Here is an 8,992-nt window from a genome sequence, read left to right on the forward strand (position 1 = left end):
AAAAAAAAAAAAAAACACAGCACTTTATTTTAAGTCTTTTATGATGATTTTCTTTTTGAGTCTCTGAATTTCTGGTTTCACCATGTGAAAAATATGATACATGCCTTCTTAATGAAAATTGCTTTGAGATGTATGGATGAAAAGGGCTTTATATGTACTCCKGACTACAGGCAGTTTATTTGTTTCCCTAATAACCAGTTCTCTCAATGAAGAGATTTTTATTAAGATCAACAGGAGAGCAGGGTGCAGGGGGGAAGCATTTAAATTGGGGTAGGATTTTTAAAAGTGAAAWTATTCCATGCTCCAGTAATATAACATCTAGGAAAAGAAACATTATTTGAACAGGTGCATTTTATATATCACATGCATGTGCACTTTCACTGCTTGAAGCCCCTCTAGTGAAATTCACCTGGGCAGCAAATGAGCCCGTAAAGTTGCATTATTAATTTTCAGGGTAGTGTTCCCATTTTGATAATCAGCGTCATGCCTTTGCAATTTACTCAACTAAGCCGATTCAGCAAAATTGCCCTTTTTACAGCATATGTACCCCATATGTGAGGTTGGATCTACCCTTTCATTCCAGCCTAGTAAGTAAGAACACGTTGTCAAGAAGATGTAAACTCAAGGCTTACGCTAATCAGCCATGATGTACCATYTAAGGATTTGACTGGAAGCTGAGCACAATTTTTACATTTATATGCTGAATTTCTGCATGTTAGAGCCCATGTAATAAAGCAGCTGTGGTGCTGCTGATCAGACATGGTGCAAGCTGGACGGCACGTGCAGGTTTCACGTAGCACCATCAAAGGAGAGTCCGTGCTGTGCTTCCACTGCCTGGACACATCTGGACTGACRTACACAGGAGAAAGTGTGAGGAAGATCCAGGACAGAGCAGGGATCCTGTGGGAGAGACAAAGCATTTCTAGCAGCTTGTATTCAACTCATTKGGGGGCAATCAGTCACAAACAGGACCCACAGAACAGAAGGTGGCTTAAATAGGTAGAAGTACTGAATATATCTTGACAAACATAGARTGTTGGTATTTACTCATGGACTGAGCAAGTTATGTAGTCTGGTGTTCAAACCCTCAGAACTCCTGACTTAACTTCAGTCATTTAAATGTGGATGCTCTGATAAAACCAGCCCTCTGGATGTTCTTCACACTGAGTGAATGGWGAGAAATACATCCAGCACCCAGCTCATGTCAGGCATTTGAGAATTATAATGGGATAAATTATTCTCTAGAGGAGCCTCACAGTCTTCACTGATTGTAGCAGAAACTTTGATTAGATAACWAATTTTATATGGATGAAATTAGTCAGGATGAAATATATAATGAGTTATATTCACAGGGAAAATTCTTGTTACCAGCATAACTTCACCTGAGAACAATTTCTAGTCATGCAGAACTGGAGGCAGATTGGGYTGCAGTACAGACAAAACTTCAATGATGCTTGTTCAGTAGAAAGTGAAAGACAAATTCAGCCCAGATGAAAGATTAATATCATGAAGCAGAGTATTCCATTTCATCAAGATATTATAGTGTAAAATCATGTTACTTACTAGTGACTATATAGAAGGTTCATGAAAAGTCTTGAAAAAATTTCCATGTCTTATTTGCTAAGTAATGTTCACTGGGTATCTTACAAGGAGAAGCACAATCTGATCCTGAAAGGAAAACAAATTTAAAAAAAAAAAAAAACCCCAAAAAAACCCTTGATTAATGTATTTTGTTCAAATTAAACAATGAAGAAAATGGAACCTCCAGGGAGAGCCTGTGTGAAGAGGTTACAAACACTGCTTTGCCCTGCAAGAATGATGTCATGCTTTCTGTCAGAATTACTAAAATACCAACATGTGTTTTCTGGATCATGGGCTTAGAGATATAAGGTCTTTGTACTCACAAACTCATTTTCCCACAGAACTTCATGAACTGAAGAATCAACCTTCATTACAMTGTAGCAGCCTACAGCTCCTCTTTATTTAATAGAATTTTGTAAAAACCTCTCAATTCTTTATGTGTATATCCTTCTTTATATTTTCTGATGCTATATCTGAAATGGATTCAAGAATTACTCAAAATTTGGACAGGAAAATCAGAACAATTACATTTGAACATTTTTGATCTCAAGTGTTTGACAGACTACTACAACGTCTCATTTACATACCTGTCATGGGTGAAGTGGGAGCTTCAGACAGAGTTCATTAGACARCCCCTCCTGTTGAGTCGCAAGGTGCAGAAGGGACTCCCTTGCTTTCTGAACTCCTCAGAGGGGAGTCTGGGGGCAGCTGGATCCAATCTTAGACCCAGGCTGTCACTGGTTTAAGTCTAAGGAATTACAGAGGCGTGATTGAGGCTTTGTACAGCTTTGTCCAGCARGTTTAAGGACAGCAAACCAGATATATTTAAATAAATTATTTATAGTGATACTTGATTAGGCAAAATATCTTAATCAGAACTATTTTCTACAGAGTACAGAAGATAGAWCTATGAGTATAGCATAGTATAAGACTGGATAATGCACTGTATCAAAGCAAKTATWTTAAAGTTAGCAAAAAGAAACAACYACTAAGSTGGAGATTGAAATAAATCACCAATGCCAATGATTGTGAACAAAATCTCTTTCACTCAGGCTCAAAGAGCAACTTTGAGGCATTCCTACTCAAGGGAGGATCTCCGCATACACTCCAAGAAGGGACATGTCAGAAGAACCTGCCCACTCGAAAGCGGGACTGGGCTTTTATAGTATAAAGTGGTTGTCTGTCAGAGTCCAGGCAGYTCAGCATTTTTACACGAGGGTGCTTTACCACATCTGCCACAGTTAAGGAATCAGACTGATTTTAGCATAACTCATCATCAAAACATCAYGACCCACCCTCTCTCAGTCCACCACCTACAACCTTGCAAATAGGGCATTATCCAAGTTACCCGACCACATTCCAGGTGGAGCATCCTGCTACAAAACCAGACAGTCCCACAAGAGTGTTGCTCTTATATCTGTTTATGAAACCCATAATACCAAATGCATTATATCATTTAGATTCTCACTTGACTTGCTGCACAGAAATRTATGTCCACAGGAATTTTACACATTTAACTGATTTGAGATGTGAGTGTGCACCAGTTCAATTTCTTGTGTGTTGAATTAGCAAGAATCTGAAATAACACAACTGAGAATAAAGTAAGACTACTTTATCCTTTTCAGAAACTTATCCCACAAATTTTAATTCTAAAAAAATCCTTCCCAATAACTCTAATTACAAAACTCCTCAATAGATTTCTTTATTTTCCATCAGAACAATCCCAATCAAAGTCAGAGCTGTGCAGCCCAACAGATGCCAGCCAGGCCTGGAAACAGAGGCCAGGAAATGTGATCCAGGAACAGGATCAGCATGTACAGGGATTTCTTGGTCACAGCCCAGACCTCTAGATCTGTGATGGAACAGATATGGGGGAGAAAGAGGAATCCTCTCTCAGGGTAAATGTGGTTGTGGTGAGCACTGGTAATAGAATTTTCAATAAATGAATTTTCTGGCAGCAGTTTCCACCAAGTRATTTCATAACTGCTCATGATTTTATCAGGGAATTCTGCTAATGCAGGCCAAATCTCTTCCAGTTGTGATCTRACATAAATTGATATACCAGAGGTATTGTCTAATCTGTCATGTTTAGGCAGTCCAAACTATCTAGACCAAGCTAGACAGCTCAACCATGGGTTCAGATTAGGTATCAGGAAAATGTTTGTCACTTCAAGATTGATTAGGCTTTGGTGGGTTGGGCATTTTCACTACAAGACTCATTAGGCASCAGGGAAGTGTTGGAGTCACTGTCTCTCGAGGTGCCCAAAAGGCATCGGGATGTGGCACCTGGGGACATTGTCYGGGGTGATGGCGGTGGTGCTGGGTTCACAGCTGGACTGGATGATCTTGAATGTCTCTTGTCATCTGGATAGGAGTGATTCTGTGTTATTTTTGCTGATCAAGTATGCAACAGAGTTCTAGCAAAACAAATGCTAAGGATTTTATTATCTATTAACAAGACAGGTTTAAAAGAAAAGAGTGAGAAAATCAGCACGTGGCAAAGCTGCAAATTTATTCTGCTCTATGCAATACTGATTTCCTCCGAGATGATGCTCCTTGAAGACAATCTGGATTTTAAACACCTTCAGAATGGTGGGACAGCAGCATCTGAGACAGGTTTAAAGCAATCCTAATGGCTCTATGTTTCAGCTTCCGTGGCCCTCTCTTTAGATTGGCAAATAGCAGTGAGATTGGAGGGCCATCACTTTTCTAAATCAACAACTATTCAAACCCCCAAAGTAGCTCAAAAAATAGTTTGTGTCCTGGTGGAAGGAGGGGACCTACTAGCTCTACAGCAGCTGGTTTATGGATACAGAATCAGTTTTACTGCTCACAAAGCTAGACAAAAATACAACAACTGTAAAAATTACGAGTCTGGTTTTGCTTAAAGTAACCACTTTGAGACCTGCTACAATATGTTCTTGGTGAGAAAATAATCTATGCTTATAGAAGTCCATTTCTTTGGCAGATCCATTTTTATTTCTTTGTCCTTGGTTGCATTTGTGATAATCCAGTCTTGAATAGCCCACATAACATTGTATAGAAAAATATGTACCTCAAGATACATTCCACCTCATGGAAGAACACACTGGTGACACAAATGGTAATGATGAGGCTCCCATTGTTTTCTCTACATCTTTAATTCTAAAGAAAGTGGATAAGACAAAAGACTGATGCTGGAAAAATGGATTAATCATCTTCCTGACCTGGATATGTATCACTCTCAACACAATACCTGCATTATAGAAGAAAAACTACCTGTTCCTTGTTCCCAAACTCAAGGAAGTGCATCTATCAAGCAGGTATTAAAGTTGTACTCTTTCAGCTACCTAGTTGCTAGCATGGCATATACCTTCCTCATCAGGCACAACTGTAATACCTCCTCATTCTTAACTCATAATGGAATTTGAGAATAAAAGTCATTCAGAGCAAGCAGAGGAATTTGGAATACCTTGGTGTTGCTCTCTGTGGTATAAAAACATGAAAAAGGAGACAGATGTGAATCACACCGTAGAATGAAGGAGATCATTGGTCAGAATGGCACAGACATTTCTAAATACAACAAAAGTTTCCAATTTCACATTRCACACTGCAGCAAATCTAAGTATCTCAGGTAATCTCTGCCTTCTAGCAATTGGAAATCCCTGAAAAAAATCACTCTTTTTGAAGCACAAACCCAGTGATAAGGATGTCAAATCAAGAATATGGAATTWGACTGGCACTTCAGAGCTCCTGAAWGAGTCCAAAGATGAGCAGGAGAAGGGTCTGAAGTCAACTCTTGGATAGTGATGAGTTGGACACTTCAAAGCTGTAGRAAGGATGTTTACAAATTAAGGGTTTCTGAGGTCAAGGACACCTGCTAGCAAAAAAATGTGCAATTTTTGTTATTAGCCAAAGATGAAGGATCTGGTGAAGCCTCCCTGTCGTGCTTATTAAAGTCACAYGATGTTCTTCAATCTGATCATTCATGCAAAATTAACTTAGTCCTTTTCTCTTTCCTGCTGTCCCATGACAGATCATAAAAAAACTGCTAACAGTTACTTGAACAACATCCATTTTTCTAAGGGTGATAAAAATTTTGTTTACCCTCTGCAGCTGCCAAGGTGTTTTAGTTGGATTTGGATAAATGCTCGTTTGCAATATTAGTGATTCCGCTGGGGGAATCCAGCCTGGAATAATTGCTAATTACATTTTTCCCTCCAAGTCACAAACCACTCCTAGTGCTTTTATGTGGTTTTTCCACTCAGAATTGTCATTTCAGAAATGCAACACTCRAAGACTTTTACCTATGTAAATAATAAACCATAGCCAAATACTGGAGTACTTAGTTTTGCACTGATGTAATTAAAATTCTMATTCAACCGGATGTGATTCTTCAATTTCTAAGCTGAAAAATATAAAAACTAATGAAGCAGTTATGATAGGATAAGAAGGATATGAACTTGCAATGCTATGTGCTTAATCTCACCTCTTGAGTACCTTACCCATTTTATTTCTTTCAGATCCCATAGGTATGAATGTACTAATGAGTATCCCATAGAGAAACACCAGACAGTTTTCTGTCTTTGAAACATCAGAGACACTTCACCCTGCTGAATTTTTCCAGCAGATTTGACCTGATTCCCAAAAGTAGAGTCCTATTGAACTGTCCTGTTTTGKCCTGGGATGGAGTTTATTTYCTTCACAGAARCTGGTATGGAGCTGTGTTTTGGATTTGTTCYGGAAACGGTGTTGAAAATTCAAGGATGTCTTAGACTTTGCTGAGCAGCGCTGACACRGAGCCAAGGCCTTTCCTCACAYCACCCCAACAGTGAGGAGAGTGGGATGCACAGGGACTTGGGAGGGGACACAGCCAGGACAGCTGACCTTAACTGACCCTAGGAACATCCCACACCGTGGCATCATGCTCGACATATAAAGCTGGGGTAAGAGGAAGAGGAGGACATTCAGAGGACATTCAGGACATGGTGTTTGTCTTCCCAAGTCACTGTTAAACATGATCAAGTCCTGCTTTCCTGGAGATGGGTGAAAATCTGTATGGCAGTGGGAAGTGATTAAATAATTTCTTGTTTTGCTTTGCTTGTGTGTTTGAATTTTGCTTTCCCTATGAAACTCTTCACAGGAATCTGCTCCAATTTTGCAGCATCAATCCTCAAATACAGACGTCAGAAATTGAGACTACAGCACATACACTGCTGCCTACCCAAAGTCTGGACACTTTCAAGTGTTATGAGCTATGTATGAAAAATGGCACCACCTAAAAATACTAGACACTCTTGAAAACATTGGGCCTAATGAGTGAGTTTTTTTTTTTGCATACTCCAGTTCACATTACTAATGTCTCCTCTGAAGTGATCAGTCCTATCAGTTGCAGTGGAAGAAGAATCAAATCTTTATGTTTTGCCTTAAACTCTTCACACCAAGAAATTGCAACAAGTTAAAAAAAATGACACACATTGGAGTCTTAAAAATAGGAATAAGAAAGAGAAACTCCCCTCCCCTTCCTGTTTCAGTTCACTTTAACTAGTGACCGCAGTGCAAATAAACTAAATAAGCAGCAAAAACAAATAGTCCTCCATCACCTAAACAACTGTTGTATTCTCAGGGTTTGCAAGGAAAAGGAATATATGTCATTAGCTCAGCTAACACAGCTGTAGAGACAAGCTTTTGGACATGTGAGCTGTTTGTTCTTTATGAAAGCTGGAAAGCTGTATTAATTCCCTCCTGCCCTCAGCATTTGCAAGGGGTTGTGAATCCCCCATGTTAATAACTCTCAACTATTGTGATGATTTCTCTGCTTAAATGTAGAGCGACTGTATAGCTCCCAAATGTGACATCTCAAGTGGAAAATTTAGGGAGGATTCTGGAGTGCAAAKAGTATCTTCAGGAGGGGAAGGAGATTGGAGTCTGCACTTTGGAACAAAATGACTGATTTTAAATCAGAGCATTAACAAAAAAAAAAGAGGGTGATTTTATTTCAGCTACATAAGGAATGTAGTGACCACCCTAAGAAAGGACTACTACCATGATAGTCAGCCCACTGTTTAGTATACCCATAACACCCTAAAATTCAAGTTACAAAGTACTCACTGGAGAGGTGAGGCTCCAGCCACAAAAAGCCCTGCCGAGTGTCTTTATCTAACCTGAGCTGCTTTAACTGTGGCTCCAGGATGAGTTTTGCAGTTCCTGTGTCCCCAGGGGCACCCAAATCCCCTGGCAAGCCCAGAGGGAGCCAGGCACTGTTCTCTCCCCAGCACCGATGCCTGGCTGTAGGACACAGCAACACAGAGCCAGAGCACCAGCACCCTGAAACAACCCAGGAAGCAGCCAGAACACCATCATCCTAAAACAAGCAGGATCCCACAGATCACACAGATCACACAGATCACACAGACTGTTATGCTGTTACAGATCCTCCCAGGGTCCTTCAAGCACAGTGACATTAAAAAGTCCTATTGTCCATGCACAGAACTTAAGCAGGGTTTTTTCAGGGTGAGTGAGATTTTGACTCCAGAGTTCAATTTGGAGGTGCTATGACWCTTTCTAGCTTTCTGAATCACAAAAGAGGATGACCCTTTAGCTGCTGAGCACACCATCGAATGGACCAGTGAGTTGTCAAGTAGTTAAAGGGTGTCATTTGCCATCAGTGAACAACTGCATCAGTGACCAAGATTTCTAACATCATGTCTGTGCTCACTGCACAGCTGCATGCTACATGAAAACACGTGGCATTTTTTACCACATCACACATCTGGAAATTCAAAGCTAACCTGCATTTGGAGAGTCTGAACTGAAAAATAAACAAAATCAATTGTGGCTTCACGTAGCCTTGGAAAGAGTTACGTCTTGAGAGCAGCTGTGCTTTGCTCTCAATGCTTTCTGATGTGCTACAATAAGTTACATCCCAGTTACAAGGAAGTTATTCCTCTGTCGCATGGATCAGGGATATCCTGGGCACTGAATGTTTATTATCCATGGTGCATCACAGAGCTGCTGACCTGAGGAATCCCACAACCTCAGCATCAAATGCAGCTGAGGGCTGGGTCCTAAAAATGCCTGCACAGCAAATGGTGGGTCACTCACCTCTCTGACCTCGGCAGAGGCTACCTGCAAATCTGTGTGGCAACCTCTCTGCCACAGGCATGTCCTGGTACATCCCACCCCACCCTTATCATGTGCCATTACCACGCTAATTGTGTCTTACTGGAAAATACTGTCCTGGAGTAGTACTGAAAATCCCTGTCATGCATCTTGCAATTGCTTTTAAGTACCTTATGCTAATTAGAGACTGCTCTGAGGCTGATAAATTCAGTGAAGAGGTAACAGTTAGAAAAAAGGGGCTTCCAATCTGACAGGCATGGCTGCCTTAATGCTGATCACATTGCTGCAGAGAGGGAGGAAGGAAGGAAGG

This window comes from Malurus melanocephalus, unplaced genomic scaffold, assembly GCF_030028575.1.
Source record: "Malurus melanocephalus ecotype Western Australia unplaced genomic scaffold, MMel_1.1 scaffold_3, whole genome shotgun sequence".
NCBI classification, from domain to species: domain Eukaryota; kingdom Metazoa; phylum Chordata; class Aves; order Passeriformes; family Maluridae; genus Malurus; species Malurus melanocephalus.